The 19,853-nt window shown below is 44.3% G+C and overlaps 1 protein-coding gene and 1 non-coding gene across 2 annotated transcripts in view; one reads left to right on the forward strand and one right to left on the reverse strand.

Moving 5' to 3' along the window:
- The window catches only part of LOC123746750 (serine-rich adhesin for platelets), a 393,680-nt gene that overhangs the window by 90,645 nt on the left and 283,182 nt on the right, over positions 1–19,853 (reverse strand). The window lies entirely within an intron of this gene.
- On the forward strand, positions 15,974–16,092 carry LOC123749108 (5S ribosomal RNA). Its single transcript, XR_006771851.1, has one exon. It is a non-coding gene; the product is annotated as a 5S ribosomal RNA (ribosomal RNA).

Raw genomic sequence — 19,853 nt, forward strand, 5'->3', positions numbered from 1 at the left:
GGAGGATATATTTGCCCTCCGTGAGTACTAGCCACGAGAGTACACACCCAAGGAGACCTTCAGTGGCATCAAGCGCCACAGGGTAAACACACTCAAACACAACAACAACATCAATTCCCATTCAGGTCTTCAAAAGGCCTTCAGAGTTTGACACAGAGCCAGAAATTTATGAGTAGCTCTTGAGACTGTGAGTGTGTGATGGACTGGGATTGTTATACGGGATTGATGGGAGGTTGTGTGTGTGTTTACCTACTTGTGCTTTCTGGGAAAGGGCTACAGCTCCTGAGCCCCACATTTCGGTCGACTGGTGCAATGAAGGACTTGCCGATGCCACTTTTATCTCTTTGACTTCCGGCGTCCTGCTGCGATACATGTGTCCCATGGGTCATCCTGGGGGACACATGTGTCCCATGGGTCATCCCGGGGGACACATGTGTCCCATGGGTCATCCCGGGGGACACATGTGTCCCATGGGTCATCCCGAGGGACACACGTGTCCCATGGGTCATCCCGGGGGACACATGTGTCCCATGGGTCATCCCGGGGGATTCATGTGTCCCAGTGTTCGTGTACCTCCCATATGGTGCATTGTTTCTTCATGGGCATCCCGTCGGTGCCTCAGACAAATTTTGTACCAGTTTTGTACCTAATTTTGATGATTTCACACCTTCCCTATTTCCTCTCTTCCATTGCTCTCTCTCGCGCGCGCGCGCGTGTGTGTGTGTGTAATCACCTATTTGTGCCTACAGGATCGAGTTCTTTTGGATGCCGCTTTTCCAGCCGCCGGTTGTCTAATACAGTGACTCCTGACCCCCTAGCATATATATTTTTAAAATTATGAATTTGCTTCCACAACCTGCTCTGTGGGTCATTCTATTTTCCCAGTTCTTAGGCTAAACAGAAACTTTCTAACATCTCTCTGATTCATCAGAATCTCAAGTTACTTCTTATATTTGTATTCTTTGTGATCATTTTCTCCTCCTAGACTCTGTCAATCCCCATAAGTATTTTATACGTCTCTATCATGTCTCTTTCCCCTTTCTAGCGTCATCAGGTTTAGATCCTTCAGTCTCTCTTCGTACCTCATCCCTCGTAATTCTATGACGCGTCTCGTTGCAAACTTCTAAATCTTTTCGAGTTTCCTTATATGTGTTTTAACCAAGGAGGCTCCACGCTGGTGCAGCATACTCTAAAACTGGTCTCACATATCCGGTACATAGCGACCTAAACGCCTCCTTATTTAGGTTCCTGAATGATGTTCTGACATTCGCTGGTGTTGAGAATATAATGTTGACGTTATCCTTTTTAGGAAGGGAAGGGAACTATCAGGAGAAAGCGCCAACCCATGGCGACTATATAGCACTGGGAAGGGGGTCAGGATAAGGATTTGGGATGGGACGGGGGAGAAGGAATGGTGCCCAACCACTTGGACGATCGGGGATTGAACGCCGACCTGCATGAAGCGAGACCGTCGCTCTACCGTCCAGCCCAAGTGGTTGGGCTCTAGCCTCAGGAGTTATGTTGTGTGTTTAGTCTGTTAGTGGTTATAGGGAGGTAGTTTTCCTTCATCGTGTACTGCCCCTTTAACCTCCTGTCACCCTTTTATAATTCCCATCACCTTACACTTACTGGTGTTTAACTCCACTAGCCATTTCCTGGATCAACTCTACCCCTTGTTTAAGTTATCTTTGGAGGAAGCTTACAATCCTTATCTGTCGTAACTCTTATTAGTGTGCATTATCTGTAAACATAGACATATAAGCCTTCACTCCTGTAGATAGGTCATTGACGTGAACGAAGAATAGTACGGGTCCCAGTACTGACCCTTGAGGTACTCCGCTTGTTGCCCCACGCCAGTACGACTTGTGTGTGTGGGGGGGGGGGCTCCAGGTGAGATATACCCCCCCCCCCCCCTCCTCCGTCACCATGGTGATGCCTATCAGCGTCCAACAACGTAAAACAATAACAATAACACACACAATAACCATTATCACCACTATCAAAAACTCAAAAAATAAATAAATAAACAAAAACATGAAATTCTTCAAGAGAAAAAAAGTGGAGAAAAATCTATGAAAATATATCACAAAACACGGAATTTCCCAAAACTAAAAGATGCATATTTTTTGGAGGTGATGAGGAGAGAGAGAGACGTCGGAGGCTGAGGCATCCCCCCTCCCTCCCCCCCTCAACCATCCCAATCCTCCCCCCCCCCCTCAACCATTCTCCTCCCTCCCCCCTCACCCATCCCCCTCCCCCCTTCTCCCCTTGCACGTTCATCTTCCTCCCACTAACTTTCCTTGTGATGCTTGACAAGTCTGGCAGAAGGTGGGAGGCTGGAGCCCTTCTCTGTCCCTCCTGACAAAATCTCACACACTCCTTGTGGCTGAGTGCATAGCGCTCGGGAGGGGTCGTAGTTCTATGGGGCTCGGGTTCGATTCCCGGCCGAGGCGGAAACGAATGAGCAGAGTTTCTTTCGCTCTGATGCCCCCTGTTACCTAGCAGTAAAATAGGTACCTGGGAGTTAGACAGCTGTTACGGGCTGCTTCCTGGGGATGTGTGCGCGCGCGCGCGTGTGTGTTATTGAGAAATTTATGTAGTAGATATAACAGAGGAAAAGTAGATTGGTTAGAAAGGCGGGGTCCAAGAGCTAATATATATATATATATATATAGCTCGATTCTGCAGATACAAATATTAAATACAAATAGTAAATACACACACACACACACACACACACACACACACACACACACACACACACACACACACACACACACACACACACTCACACTCACACACACACACACAATCTTCACGCACGAAATATCATACACACACCACATATTTGTTTAAATCTTGTGTAAATACATGTGGAATACGACCGGCCTCCTGCTCTGAGGTATCTAGAGAGGCTATCTAGTATCTATCTAGTATCTAGTGTGCCCCCTGCTAGACTAGCGGCACCACGGCACCTCCGTCATCACCACAACACCACCAACCAACGGACTCATCTACCGCTGTCCTGAACACTCTTCTACACTCTGTTATAGTGCTCCCTATTGTTCTACACTTTGGCAGCAGAAAAGGAACAAGGAGGAACTATCTAAATTCTAAGGAGTTCACAAACTTGGTTCACAACCCTGGTTCACAACCCTGGTTCACAAACTTGGTTCACAACCCTGGTTCACAGCCCTGGTTCACAACCCTGGTTCACAACCCTGGTTCACAGCCCTGGTTCACAACCCTGGTTCACAACCCTGGTTCACAACCTTGGTTCACAACCCTGGTTCACAACCTTGGTTCACAACCCTGGTTCACAGCCCTGGTTCACAGCCCTGGTTCACAACCTTGGTTCACAACCCTGGTTCACAGCCCTGGTTCACAACCCTGGTTCACAACCCTGGTTCACAACCCTGGTTCACAACCTTGGTTCACAACCCTGGTTCACAGCCCTGGTTCACAACCTTGGTTCACAACCCTGGTTCACAACCCTGGTTCACAACCTTGGTTGACAACCCTGGTTCACAACCCTGGTTCACAACCCTGGTTCACAACCCTGGTTCACAGCCCTGGTTCACAACCTTGGTTCACAACCCTGGTTCACAGCCCTGGTTCACAACCCTGGTTCACAACCTTGGTTCACAACCCTGGTTCACAACCCTGGTTCACAACCTTGGTTCACAACCCTGGTTCACAGCCCTGGTTCACAGCCCTGGTTCACAACCCTGGTTCACAACCCTGGTTCACAACCTTGGTTCACAACCCTGGTTCACAACCCTGGTTCACAGCCCTGGTTCACAACCTTGGTTCACAACCCTGGTTCACAACCTTGGTTCACAACCCTGGTTCACAACCTTGGTTCACAACCCTGGTTCACAGCCCTGGTTCACAACCTTGGTTCACAACCCTGGTTCACAACCTTGGTTCACAGCCCTGGTTCACAGCCCTGGTTCACAACCTTGGTTCACAACCCTGGTTCACAACCCTGGTTCACAACCCTGGTTCACAACCCTGGTTCACAGCCCTGGTTTACAACCCCTGGTTCACAACCCTGGTTCACAACCCTGGTTCACAACCCTGGTTCACAGCCCTGGTTCACAACCCTGGTTCACAACCTTGGTTCACAACCCTGGTTCACAGCCCTGGTTCACAGCCCTGGTTCACAGCCCTGGTTCACAACCTTGGTTCACAACCCTGGTTCACAACCCTGGTTCACAACCCTGGTTCACAACCTTGGTTCACAACCCTGGTTCACAACCCTGGTTCACAACCCTGGTTCACAACCTTGGTTCACAACCCTGGTTCACAACCCTGGTTCACAGCCCTGGTTTACAACCAATAAGGCTCGCAATCCCGTGGTTCAGTATGAGGGGAAACCGCTAAGCCAGGATGAGTAAAACCACATGAAGAGATATGAGGACCAAGAGCGGGGGATTTAAGGAACGGCGTCCATGCAACCACTTGGACCATCGGGCATCGAACGCCGACCTGCAAGAAACCAGGTCGAGGCCGCCGCTAGTCGTAACCGACCAACTCCAAGTGAAAGCCCAAACGTCATCGTTGTCACACACGCACAAATCAGCTTGAATTTCACGATATTTCTCCCTCTCATGTTGGGCCACACGCGCTAGGCCGGGCCGTGACTTCCCAGACAATTTATTGTCTAAATTGGTGGTTCTAGAAGCTTCTGGGTGGTTCTGAAGGAGGGCTCCTGCACCACGCGGAGATCTTCCTCCCTACGGTGGCGAAGGCACCCGTCTAACTAGGGAGATGTATAGATTGATTGATGAAGATTAAGCCACCCAAAAGATGGCACGGGCATGAATAGCCCGTAAGTGGTGGCCCTTTTGACCCACTACCAGTATCAAGAGCTGATACTGGAGATCTGTGGAGAAGCGACTGCACCCTGAGTGACGGGAGATGTCTCCCGTGAGATGTATAGGTCTTTGTCTCGTAACTATAGGTTTTAGGGGATATTCATGCCCGTGAAACCACCACCTCTTGTGGTGGCTTAATCCGCATTAATCAAATCAACTATATGTCCCTGTCTGATCAATATTGATCTTTGGTAAAGGTACAATGTCCAGTCCATGCATGGATAAGGAACTACCTAACAGGAAGGAGCCAAAGAGTTACGGTAAGGGGCGAAAGAAGTCGGACTGGCGAACAGTAACAAGTGAAGTACCACAAGGATCGGTGCTGGGACCAATTCTATTTCTTGTATATGTTAACGACATGTTTACAGGCGTAGAGTCCTACATGTCGATGTTTGCGGATGACGCAAAGTTGATGAGAAGAGTTGTGACAGATGAGGATTGCAGGATCCTCCAAGAGGACCTGAACAGGTTGCAGAGATGGTCAGAGAAATGGCTACTGGAATTCAACACGGGCAAATGTAAAGTTATGGAAATGGGACTTGGAGATAGGAGACCAAAGGGACAGTACACAATGAAGGGGAACAGCCTACCTGTGACAACGCGCGAAAGAGACCTGGGGGTGGACGTAACACCTAATCTATCTTCTGAGGCACATATAAATAGGATAACGACAGCAGCGTACTCTACACTGGCAAAAGTTAGAACATCATTCAGAAACCTAAGTAAGGAGGCATTTAGGGCACTTTACACTGCCTACGTGAGGCCAGTCTTAGAGTATGCCGCCTCATCATGGAGTTCCCATCTGAAGAAGCATATAATGAAACTGGAAAAGGTTCAGAGGTTTGCAACGAGACTCGTCCCAGAGCTACGAGGGATGGGGTATGAGGAGCGCCTGAGGGAACTGTGCCTTACGACACTAGACAGAAGAAGGGAGAGGGGGGACATAGGAACGTATAAGATACTCAGAGGGATTGACAGAGTGGACATAGACGAAATGTTCACACGGAATAGTAACAGAACGAGGGGACATGGATGGAAGCTAGAAACTCAGATGAGTCACAGAGATGTTAGGAAGTTTTCTTTTAGCGTGAGAGTAGCGGGAAAATGGAATGCACTTCAGGAACAGGTTGTGGAAGCAAATACTATTCATAATTTTAAAACCAGGTATGATAGGGAAATGGGACAGGAGTCATTGCTGTAAACAACCGATGCTCGAAAGGCGGGATCCAAGAGTCAATGCTCGATCCTGCAGACACAACTAGGTGAGTACAACTAGGTGAGTACACACACACACACACACACACACACACACACACACACACACAAAAGTCCTCCTAATGGAGCGGATAGAGCTCTAGGGGTTGTAATCCTAAGGGCCCGGGTTCGGTTCTCGGTTGAGACAGAAACAAATGAGCAGCGTTTCTTTCACACGCTGTTGCTGTTCACCCGTCAGCAAATAGGTACCTGGGAATTAGACAGCTGCTAAGAGCTGCATCCTAGGGATATATATGTGTGTGTGTGTGTGTGTGTGTGCATTCACCTAATTGTGTTTGCGGAGGTTGAGCTCTGCTCTTTCTGCCCGCCTTTCAACTGTCAATCAAAATTTTGTTTTCATACACACATACCTTTTCACCTTTGTGTGTGTGTGTGTGTGTGTGTGTGTGTGTGTGTGTGTGTGTGTGTGTGTGTGTGTGTGTGTGTGTGTGTGTGTGTGTGGATGAACACTTACCTGCCAGTGAAGGCAAATGTCAGCCAGGCTTTTCTTTTTCACAGTTTAACTCATGGCCTTTGTCGATTCCCTACTCTTCTCCCTTTCCCCCGCTTCCTTCCCCTTCTTCCTCTTCTCCTCTCTCATACTTTCCCTTTTCCTCTCCTCCTCTTCCCTCTCTCCTCGTCTCCCTCCCTCCCTTCCCACTGTCCAATCTTCCACTCCTTTTCTTGTGGGCGTGACTGAAGACAGTAAGACGAGTGATGGAAAATGGCTGAGAGAGTGAGAGGGTGAGAGAAGAGAGGGGGAGAGAGAGAAGAGTGTGAGAGGGAGGAGGGAAGGGCGAGAGCAGACAGGGAAGAATGAAGGAAGAGGCACCAAGCCCAAGGAAAGCCGACCTGGCCTAAGAGACGATGATGAAGTAAAGAAATAGGGAAATGAGGAATGTATTGGAAGGGTGGAAAATTTTATATTCTTTCTTTGTCCTAAACTCACTTTCTTTGTCCTGAACTCACTTTCTTTGTCCTGAACTCACTTTCTTTGTCCTGAACTCACTTTCTTTGTCCTGAACTCACTTTCTTTGTTCACTTTCTGTGGTTGAGAAAGTGACACTTGAATCTATAATTCTCAGCCAAAGTTTCAATGGCTGAAACATGTAAGGTGTTAAGGGCGACACGACTGAAGAATTCAAGTAGACTAATGGGTCAAAACCAAAGGTTTATAAACACAAAATAGAACACAAAACAATGAGAGCAAGTTTAATTATAGGAAAGACCTGGGTAAATACCGGTTTGGTGACAGTGTTGTTAATTTATGGAACAGACTACCGGGTAACATAATATTTGTTGGATTGTTTCAAGCGTAGGTTAGACATTATATATATATATATATATATATATATATATATATATATATATATATATATATATATATATATATATATATATATATATATATATATATATAGGAATTGTCTCGTATGGGCCAATAAGCCTACTGCAGTTTCCTATATTATTATGCTGTTATTTTTATTATGATTTAATATTAATTATGATTAATATTAGTTATAATAGTCAAATATGTTATCGTTATTAAAGCCAAACTCTAAAGCTTTGAATTCTACAAATGGACCAAGAGTTCCCGCCGGCGTTTTACAGCTTATTAATGATGCAGTCAACTGTGGCTTAAATAATATACGAATGGTTCAGATCCCATTCAGGTGGCTTTCAGAATATGGAAAAGGGTCTTAGTGATAGAAGTTCTTTATTTTGGCGTCATTCAGTCTCTACTGATATTATATATATATATATATATATATATATATATATATATATATATATATATATATATATATATATATATATATATTAAATATGACCGAAAAAGTAAGATTAATAATTCTAACACGAATTTTCTCAATCTTTCGTACATTTCTTTTCACTGCTGGTGGTAATTCAAAAATCAATTCTCCAAAATTCATTTTTATTTCTAGTCTGACGCGACACTTGAGCGCGTTTCGTAAAACTTATTACATTTTCAAAGACTTTAGTTTACACATACACAACTGAATAGAACTTACACATCTCCGATTTCTTTATATCTACATTTGAGTGAGGTGGATGGGGTGAGGTGGTATTAATATTGTATTAAATTCATCAACACAAGACAGAACACGAAACAATGGGTATTGAATGGAAGTGATTGTAGACAGCCTATTGGTCCATATTTCTTGATGCTTCTATATTGGAGCGGAGTCTTGAGGTGGGTAGAATATAGTTGTGCATTAATTGGCTGTTGATTGCTGGTGTTGACTTCTTAATGTGTAGTGCCTCGCAAACGTCAAGCCGATAGATACAGCGATAGCAGACGGCTTGACGTTTGCGAGGCACTACACATTAAGAAGTCAACACCAGCAATCAACAGCCAATTAATGCACAACTATATTCTACCCACCTCAAGACTCCGCTCCAATATAGAAGCATCAAGAAATATGGACCAATAGGCTTTCTACAATCACTTCCATTCAATACCCATTGTTTCGTGTTCTGTCTTGTGTTGATGAATTTAATACCCTATTAATACCACCTCACCCCATCCACCTCACTCAAATGTAGATATAAAGAAATCGGAGATGTGTAAGTTCTATTCAGTTGTGTATGTGTAAACTAAAGTCTTTGAAAATGTAATAAGTTTTACGAAACGCGCTCAAGTGTCGCGTCAGACTAGAAATAAAAATGAATTTTGGAGAATTGATTTTTGAATTACCACCAGCAGTGAAAAGAAATGTACGAAAGATTGAGAAAATTCGTGTTAGAATTATTAATCTTACTTTTTCGGTCATATTTAATAATATATGTCTACAGGAAAGACTGCTACCAAAATATACTAATATATATATATATATACTAATATATATATTGGTGCATACTGGCAGCAGGTTTTCTTTCAAACATGTTTCATTGAATATGACCGCATATTCTGTATTTATTATTTTCTGGTTTAGGGCTTTTATCCCTCTAACTATTTTCTTAGCATCAGGGCTTAATTGGAATAGGAGTTCACCAAAACTCATTTTCGTACTTTTAAGGTGAAGAAAAGAAGTGGTTTACTATAGAGTGTATTACACTTATTTGTATAATTTGCACGACGTTTCGAACCTCCATGGTTCATTCTCAAGTGAACAGATCTTACAATACTAGTTGATTTTATACCCGCATTTGGTCAGGTGATAATACAATGAAGGTGAAAACATGGGGGGATACATAAGGGATAAACATAGGGGCTGCAGAAGGCTTATTGGCCCATACGAGGCATCTCCTATCTAAACACAAAGATTAATCCAGTGTAATTGGCCTGTTATGTTGGACATTGTCTTCTGTGTTGGCATCGATATGTTCTTGTCTTGTCCTTACTCTCATGGTGGGTAGAGTAAATAGTTCCGTGATTTGGGTGTTCATGGTAGGTCGCTCTATTCTTATGTGAATTGCCTCAAGAATTTGTAATCTTCTTGAATCTTGGGTTTTGTCTATTATGCAAGTATTCTTGTTCAACATTTCTCTTGTTAGAGTAATGTCATGGGCTTGTCTCATGTGATTCCTAGGGGCACCAGATTGAAGATGGCATGTCAAACGCCTCGTCAGCTTGGTCGACGTCATACCTATGTACTTACATTGAAGGTTACATCCTTCGTGGGGGCAAGTGTACATGTATACAACGCTTGACTGCTGTAGAGGGTTCTCCGTCGGCTTCGGGCTGTTTTTGATAAGGAGTTCGGAAGTCTTCTTGGTTTTGTAGAATATTATCAGGTTTATGTTTTGGTTAGGAGTAGTGCTTTTTACTCCTTTACGGATTATTTCTTTCATTATTCTTTCCTCTTTTATATGTTCACTGTGCATGGTTGATTTGTAATATAATTTTATTGGGGGTGTTGTGGTTTCTGTTCTAGGTTCTGAATTATACCAACGGTCCAAGTGTCTTCTTATAGCAGCGTTTATTTCCGCGTTGCTATATCCGTTGTTCACCAATACCTGAGTTACTCTTTCAAACTCTCTGAGTTACAAACTTTCAACTCACGTTGCTCCATTCAGAGCAGTGGGTAAGCGCTCGACGAATATAAGCATTGAGAACACTGGCTTTGTATCTTTGGGGGCACTCACTTCTACCGTTCAGGCATAATCCTATGTTGGTGGGCTTGGTATATACGTTGGTGCTTAAAGAGGTTCCTGTTTTTGTTATTAGTACATCCAAGAATGGCAGACTGTTATTTTCACTATTTTCATGTGTAAATCGGAGTACTGACTCTCTCTCTAGGTGTCTTTTTAGGTCAATTAGTTCATCTGAGTCTTTTACTATTACGAATATGTCATCTACATAACGGCAGTATACAGTTGGTTTTTGTCTGCTACTGAAGACCCTATCTTCGATGGTTCCCATATAAAAATTAGCAAATAAAACTCCTAAGGGGGAGCCCATTGCTACTCCGTCTATTTGTAAATACATGTCTCCTTGTGGACTGATGAAAGGGGCTTCCTTTGTACATGCTTCGAGAAGACTTTTCAAGTGTGGCTCAGGTATGTCTAATTTGGGGGTGCTCTCGTCTCTGTATACTCTGTCCAGTATCATTCCTATGGTTGTGTCGACTGGGACGTTGGTAAAAAGGGATTCAACGTCCAGGGAAGCGATGATTCCATCGGGCTGGGTAGATTTGATCAATTCTAGGAAATCTGCTGATGATTGTAGACTAAACTTACTTGGAGTGTATGGAGTTAGGAGTTCATTGAGTTTCTTTGCCAGGTGATAAGTTGGGGTTGGTATTTGGCTGATTATAGGGCGTAGTGGGTTACCTGGTTTATGCGTCTTAACATTGCCGTAGGCATATCCTAAGCCATAGTCGCCTTGAAGTTTATTGAAATGCACACTACCTTTCTTTGCGTTGATTGCTGTAATTGTTTTGTTTACTTTCCGCTTAAGGTCTTCTACGGGGTTCCTCGTGATTCGTTGAAATTTGGAGTCGTCACTTAGGATGTCGCTAATTTTGTTCATGTATTCATGGGTAGGAATCAATACATATGCTGCTGTTTTGTCGGCTTTTCTTATTGTTACGTCTTTCAGATTTTTTAGTTGTTTCGCTGCTTCTTTGAGTCGTGGGTTTAAGATTGTAGATGAATATGTTCCTCGTTTCTTCCCTGCTTCTGCAAGTAGTTCAGCTTGAAGTGTGTCAGTGGTGATGACTTTTTTGTTGTCTTCTAGCTTATGGATATCGTCCAGAAGCATTTCGATTTCCAGGCGTTTTTGATGCATCTTTGTTTTAGATAAGAATTGACAATTTAGACCAAGATTTAAGAGGTCTCGTTGGTCCTGGGTAAGATCATAAGAAGTCAGGTTAAAGTAGCCATCTTTAGGACGAGGGATTTTTAGCTGTCCACCGTTTAGGGATGTTAACTTACGGAGTGTCTTTGTTTCTACAAGAGTTTTATGTTGTTGTTTCAGGTTAAATAGTTCACTGTTGATGGTTTGCTTGAGTTGGATAGGGATGTCGTACTGGGTCCATTTGTTTAACAGATGCTCCGCCTGCTCTATAAAGGTTTGGAGGGCTTCCTTCTTCTTGTTTAGTTGATGCCGAATGAGCTCTTGCCAATACCTATAGGTAAACTCTGTATTGCGGACTGCTGGGTCATGTGGGTTTATATTAGTGTATACTGGCAGCAGGTTTTCTTTCAAACATGTTTCATTGAATATGACCGCATATTCTGTATTTATTATTTTCTGGTTTAGGGCTTCTATCCCTCTAACTATTTTCTTAGCATCAGGGCTTAATTGAAATAGGAGTTCTCCAAAACTCATTTTCGTACTTTTAAGGTGAAGAAAAGAAGTGATTTACTATAGAGTGTATTACACTTATTTGTATAATTTGCACGACGTTTCGAACCTCCATGGTTCATTCTCAAGTGAACAGATCTTACAATACTAGTTGATTTTATACCCGCATTAGGTCAGGTGATAATACAATGAAGGTGAAAACATGGGGGGATACATAAGGGATAAACATAGGGGCTGCAGAAGGCTTATTGGCCCATACGAGGCATCTCCTATCTAAACACAAAGATTAATCCAGTGTAATTGGCCTGTTATGTTGGACATTGTCTTCTGTGTTGGCATCGATATGTTCTTGTCTTGTCCTTACTCTCATGGTGGGTAGAGTAAATAGTTCCGTGATTTGGGTGTTCATGATAGGTCGCTCTATTCTTATGTGAATTGCCTCAAGAATTTGTAATCTTCTTGAATCTTGGGTTTTGTCAATTATGCAAGTATTCTTGTTCAACATTTCTCTTGTTAGAGTAATGTCATGGGCTTGTCTCATGTGATTCCTAGGGGCACCAGATTGAAGATGGCATGTCAAACGCCTCGTCAGCTTGGTCGACGTCATACCTATGTACTTACATTGAAGGTTACATCCTTCGTGGGGGCAAATGTACATGTATACAACGCTTGACTGCTGTAGAGGGTTCTCCGTCGGCTTCGGGCTGTTTTTGATAAGGAGTTCGGAAGTCTTCTTGGTTTTGTACCAAAACATAAACCTGATAATATTCTACAAAACCAAGAAGACTTCCGAACTCCTTATCAAAAACAGCCCGAAGCCGACGGAGAACCCTCTACAGCAGTCAAGCGTTGTATACATGTACACTTGCCCCCACGAAGGATGTAACCTTCAATCTAAGTACATAGGTATGACGTCGACCAAGCTGACGAGGCGTTTGACATGCCATCTTCAATCTGGTGCCCCTAGGAATCACATGAGACAAGCCCATGACATTACTCTAACAAGAGAAATGTTGAACAAGAATACTTGCATAATAGACAAAACCCAAGATTCAAGAAGATGACAAATTCTTGAGGCAATTCACATAAGAATAGAGCGACCTACCATGAACACCCAAATCACGGAACTATTTACTCTACCCACCATGAGAGTAAGGACAAGACAAGAACATATCGATGCCAACACAGAAGACAATGTCCAACATAACAGGCCAATTACACTGGATTAATCTTTGTGTTTAGATAGGAGATGCCTCGTATGGGCCAATAAGCCTTCTGCAGCCCCTATGTTTATCCCTTATGTATCCCCCCATGTTTTCACCTTCATTGTATTATCACCTGACCTAATGCGGGTATAAAATCAACTAGTATTGTAAGATCTGTTCACTTGAGAATGAACCATGGAGGTTCGAAACGTCGTGCAAATTATACAAATAAGTGTAATACACTCTATAGTAAATCACTTCTTTTCTTCACCTTAAAAGTACGAAAATGAGTTTTGGAGAACTCCTATTTCAATTAAGCCCTGATGCTAAGAAAATAGTTAGAGGGATAGAAGCCCTAAACCAGAAAATAATAAATACAGAATATGCGGTCATATTCAATGAAACATGTTTGAAAGAAAACCTGCTGCCAGTATACACCAATATATATATATATATATATATATATATGTCGTACCTAGTAGCCAGAACTCACTTCTCAGCCTACTATTCAAGGCCCGATTTGCCTAATAAGCCAAGTTTTCCTGAATTAATATATTTACTATAATTTTTTTCTTATGAAATGATAAAGCAACCCTTTTCTCTATGTATGAGGTCAATTTTTTTTTATTGGAGTTAAAATTAACGTTGATATATGACCGAACCTTACCAACCCTACCTAACCTAACCTAACCTATATTTATAGGTAAGGTTAGGTTATGTAGCCAAAAAAAGCTAGGTTAGGTGAGGTAGGTTAGGTAGACGAAAAAACATTAATTCATGAAAACTTGGCTTATTAGGCAAATCGGGCCTTGCATAGTAGGCTGAGAAGTGCGTTCTGGCTACTAGGTATGACATATATATATATATATATATATATGCAAACAAGCCTGAATGGTCCCCAGGACTATATACAACTGAAAACTCACACCCCAGAAGTGACTCGAACCCATACTCCCACAACTGGTATGTACAGGGACGCCTTAATCCGCTTGACCATCACGACCGGACAAAAGGAAGTGATAGCCGAGGCTATATGAACCACTTCCCCGCCGGCACTCGGATGGATAATCTTGGGCATAGCATTTTATCAAATCACCTCATTCTTTGGGGCACACGTGAGGAACACAAATGCAAACAAGCCTGAATGGTCCCCAGGACTATATACAACTGAAAATGAGGTGATTTGATAAAATGTTGATAAAATATACAATGTTGTATATACAAAATATATACAACATATACAAAATATACAAAATATAAAATATACAAAATATACAATATACAATAAAATGTTGATAAAATTTGATAAAATATACAACTGAAATATGAGGTGATTTGATAAAATGCTATGCCCAAGATTACCATCCGAGTGCCGGCGGGGAAGTGGTTCATATAGCCTCGGCTATCACTTCCTTTTGTCCGGTCGTGATGGTCAAGCGGATTAAGGCGTCCCTGTACATACCAGTTGTGGGAGTATGGGTTCGAGTCACTTCTGGGGTGTGAGTTTTCAGTTATATATATATATATATCCTCTATACCTCCTCACCTGTTCCCCTTCTCTGCCCAATACAACCCCCCCCCCTGGCCCAACCGATCTCTACCAGAACTGGAAAGAGATTACGTAACAAAGTTACAGTCCAATGTGTACCCGTCACCCGGGAGCCCTGGCTTGACACCATATATAAGCGACTACCACTCCCATTCGTGCTCACTGCTGAACAGTGTCCCGGCATGGGACCGAAACCATCTGCTGACATATCTAGTGTTTCCTTAACAAAAGTGGGTTATTATTTCACTGACTAACGTACTTTGCACACATACTACGTTATGTTGACAAGATAAACAATATATGCAGCACATGATACGAAGCTTCCACATTTTAGTTTTTTTAGTACTCAGTACACTATCTCGCGAATCACAGACACACACACAAAGAGGTACAGAAACTGCTGAGACAGGAACCTGGACCCCTCCCAGAGGTAGGAGGTAGCCAGGTCACCCTTGGAGGAGAGACTAAGAGGCTTAGGAGATACAGCAGAGGAGATTATGAAGCCACAGAAGGAGATCTCTGTAACACAGGTTTCAGAACCAAAATACAATTGTCCTTGTGGATTAAAGAGAGACTGATGAGGCTATACATAGATCCAGTATGATAATCAGCAATAAGTTACTTGGGGAATGGAGAACTGCCAGACAGTTGAAAGACAACTAAGGCATAACTATATAATGAAATGATGTACCGTAGACTGCAGTAATTAAACTACAAGCTTACATGATTGATATATATATATATATATATATATATATATATATATATATATATATATATATATATATATATATATATATATATATATATATATATATACTATAAGGGCGTAGAGATTAATTAGGAGGAGGAGGACGGATCATCTAGGACAGATTATGGACCGGTGCCTGTTCATGGACCAAAAAGGTGCCGGAAGTCTTACATATAACCCAACAGCCGGTGTTCTTCCACAAGATAACGATGACCAAGCACGAAGAATGGGATTATTTCATGCTATCTGCAGCAGAAAATTGAGTTTTTCTTTCCTCAACTCTTAATACATATTTATTAAGAGTATTAATGTGGATATAAGCAGGAGCTGCCTCGTATGGACCAATATAGACCTTTTTTAATTAACTTATTTAATAATTTTTTGTTATAATGTTATGTTCACAAGTGGCCACCGTTCCTCCCTCTCCAGCACGAGGCCCTCGGAGCAGTGTGGAGGCCCTCGGGAGGGCTTAAGTGTTTATCATGGCCGCCGGAAGCCTCTTAGCGAGCATTATGCCATTTCAGCTGTTTAGTCAACAGCGACACACGTGAGGGCAATACCGCCAACGGCCATACCACGTTGAGAACACCGCTTCTCGTCCGATCAGCGAAGTTAAGCAACGTTGGGTTTGGTTAGTACTTGGATGGGTGACCGCCTGGGAACACCAAATACTGTTGGCAATAATGTTGGGAGGTAGACATAGCCTAAGCTACTCTATCCCTTTAGATGTATTTCTTTCTTGTCTCAATGAACATACTTGAACATGAACTTGGGTAATACCTGTGTGTATTATTACACTCTAGTTTGTGTCCTACTGGTAGGGGGGGGGAGCAGGGGGGAGGAATACCTGGTGGCTGAGCGGACAGAACACTGGACGCGTGATCTTGTGGTCCCGGGTTCGATCCCGGGCGCCGGCGAGAAACAATGGGCAAAGTTTCTTTCACCCTGATGCTACTGTTATCTAGTAGTAAATAGGTAGCTGGGAGTTAGTTAGCTGTCACACAGGGCTGCTTCCTGGGGGTGGAGGCCTGGTCGAGGACCGGGCCGCGGGACACTAAGCTCCCGAAATGCTCTCAAGATAACCTCAAGATATACCTCACTCTTGGTGGGGTACCGAGTGGGTTACAGGGAGTCGGGTCACCAGGAAACAGGCCCCCACCAGGCGCCACTATGAAATTTTCACAGCTCCGATTCACAGCAATATTGACACACAAAATACAAGATTAACTCGTTTTTCATTTAAAACAAATGATTAATGTACTGAGCCATTGTATTTTTTTTAGTAAAATAGATAAACTTCTATTTTAGTAAAATAGAAGTTTACAATTTTACTACAACAGTAAACTCGGTACCCAGCTCGTCCAAGCGGCGGGGCAGACCACAACTTGGAGGAGCACACACTGAGGACGGGTTGCAGCTCCTGGGTCCTGCCTCAAGCACAGAAAATAGTTTAGTTACCATAGGTTTTCTAACATCCTGAACACACAGTTAAAACACCAGTACAGTTAAGACTGTGGGAGTAAGACCCTTAAAAATAGCTCAAGAGAAACCATCGCAGGGGATTAATGGGTGAAGTGTGAAGCACGAGGGTCAAGGAGCAGCGGTGTTCTTCACCAGAAGGTCAAGGACCAGCAGTGTTCTTCACCAGAAGGTCAAGGGGCAGCAGTGTTCTTCACCAGGTCAAGGAGCAGCGGTGTTCTTCAACAGGTCAAGGAGCAGCGGTGTTCTTCACCAGAAGGTCAAGGAACAACAGTGTTCTTCACCAGAAGGTCAAGGAGCAGCAGTGTTCTTCACCAGAAGGTCAAGGAGCAGCAGTGTTCTTCACCAGAAGGTCAAGGGGCAGCAGTGTTCGTCACCAGGTCAAGGAGCAGCGGTGTTCTTCACCAGGTCAAGGAGCAGCGGTGTTCTTCACCAGAAGGTCAAGGAGCAGCGGTGTTCTTCACCAGAAGGTCAAGGAGCAGCAGTGTTCTTCACCAGGTCAAGGAGCAGCGGTGTTTTTCACCAGAAGGTCAAGGAACAGCAGAGTTCTTCACCAGAAGGTCAAGGAGCAGCGGTGTTCTTCACCAGGTCAAGGTGCAGCAGTGTTCTTCACCAGGTCAAAGAGCAGCAGTGTTCTTCACCAGAAGGTCAAGGATCAGCGGTGTTCTTCACCAGGTCAAGGAGCAGCGGTGTTCTTCACCAGGTCAAGGAGCAGCGGTGTTCTTGACCAGGTCAAGGAGCAGCGGTGTTCTTGACCAGGTCAAAGAGCAGCAGTGTTCTTGACCAGGTCAAGGAGCAGCGGTGTTCTTCACCAGGTCAAAGAGCAGCAGTGTTCTTGACCAGGTCAAGGAGCAGCGGTGTTCTTGACCAGGTCAAGGAGCAGCGGTGTTCACCAGGTCAAGGATCAGCGGTGTTCTTCACCAGGTCAAGGAGCAGCGGTGTTCTTCACCAGAAGGTCAAGGAGCAGCGGTGTTCTTCACCAGGTCAAGGAGCAGCGGTGTTCTTCACCAGAAGGTAAAAGAGCAGCGGTGTTCTTCACCAGAAGGTAAAAGAGCAGCGGTGTTCTTCACCAGAAGGTAAAAGAGCAGCGGTGTTCTTCACCAGAAGGTCAAGGAGCAGCGGTGTTCTTCACCAGAAGGTCAAGGAGCAGCGGTGTTCTTCACCAGAAGGTCAAGGAGCAGCGGTGTTCTTCACCAGAAGGTAAAAGAGCAGCGGTGTTCTTCACCAGAAGGTCAAGGAGCAGCGGTGTTCACCAGGTCAAGGATCAGCGGTGTTCTTCACCAGAAGGTCAAGGAGCAGCGGTGTTCTTCACCAGAAGGTCAAGGAGCAGCGGTGTTCTTCACCAGAAGGTCAAGGAGCAGCGGTGTTCTTCACCAGAAGGTCAAGGAGCAGCGGTGTTCTTCACCAGAAGGTCAAGGAGCAGCGGTGTTCTTCACCAGAAGGTAAAAGAGCAGCGGTGTTCTTCACCAGAAGGTCAAGGAGCAGCGGTGTTCTTCACCAGGAGGTCAAGGAGCAGCGGTGTTCTTCACCAGAAGGTCAAGGAGCAGGGGTGTTCTTCACCAGAAGGTCAAGGAGCAGCGGTGTTCTTCACCAGAAGGTCAAGGAGCAGCGGTGTTCTTCACCAGAAGGTCAAGGAGCAGGGGTGTTCTTCACCAGAAGGTCAAGGAGCAGCGGTGTTCTTCACCAGAAGGTCAAGGAGCAGCGGTGTTCTTCAGGTAACAACAATCACAAAATACAACAACAACAACACACACTTACACAATTTTGTTCCTCCTCGGTTCACAGTCGAGCGACCCGGGTTCATTAACGGGGAAAGACAGGAACGGTTGGGCACGTTTCCCGATACCTGTTCACCTAGCAGTTAAATAGGAACCCAGGAGCTAGGCCACTGTTGTGGGTTACACCAAGGGGAAGGTTGTCTTAGAGGACCCCTTCTGTAAGCCTATAGTATGCAGGCTTCCTGTCCCCAACAATGGGAATAGACACAGCTTATATGGCTACCATTCTTCATTCTTCCCTCCCTCTCTCCCTCTCTCACTCTGTTGTCTCTATCTCCCTCACTCTCTCACTTTGCTGTCTCTATCTCCCTCACTCTCTCACTCTGTTGTCTCTATCTCTCTACCTCTCTCACTCTGTTGTCTCTATCTCTCTACCTCTCTCACTCTGTTGTCTCTATCTCCCTCCCTCACTCTCTCACTCTGTTGTCTCTATCTCCCTCCCTCCCTCTCTCACTCTGTGGTCTCTATCTCCCTCCCTCCCTCTCTCACTCTGTTGTCTCTATCTCCCTCCCTCCCTCTCTCACTCTGTTGTCTCTATCTCCCTCCCTCACTCTCTCACTCTGTTGTCTCTATCTCCCTCCCTCACTCTCTCACTCTGTTGTCTCTATCTCTCTACCTCTCTCACTCTGTTGTCTCTATCTCTCTACCTCTCTCACTCTGTTGTCTCTTATCTCCCTCCCTCTCTCACTCTGTTGTCTCTATCTCTCTACCTCTCTCACTCTGTTGTCTCTATCTCCCTCACTCTCTCACTTTGCTGTCTCTATCTCCCTCACTCTCTCACTTTGCTGTCTCTATCTCCCTCCCTCCCTCTCTCACTCTGTTGTCTCTATCTCCCTCCCTCCCTCTCTCACTCTGTTGTCTCTATCTCCCTACCTCTCTCACTCTGTTGTCTCTATCTCCCTACCTCTCTCACTCTGTTGTCTCTATCTCTCTCCCTCTCTCACTCTGTTGTCACTATTCCCGCCCTCATTCCCCCTCACCAAGCCAGCCTGAGACAAGACATGAAAGGAGAAACAAGTAAGGTTCTGAAGGACAGTAAATACCGAGGATTACAAGATGGAGGAAGGGGAGGGGATCCTTCACACTGGGACTCAACCCCCTCACATTTTCCCCTCGTTTCCTGTGTACTCACCTAGTTGAGCTTGCAGGGTCGAGCAGCTGCTCTTAAGCCCCGCCTTTCAACC

The sequence above is a fragment of the Procambarus clarkii genome, chromosome 10 (assembly GCF_040958095.1).
Source record: "Procambarus clarkii isolate CNS0578487 chromosome 10, FALCON_Pclarkii_2.0, whole genome shotgun sequence".
In the NCBI taxonomy this organism is placed as follows: Eukaryota; Metazoa; Arthropoda; class Malacostraca; order Decapoda; family Cambaridae; genus Procambarus; species Procambarus clarkii.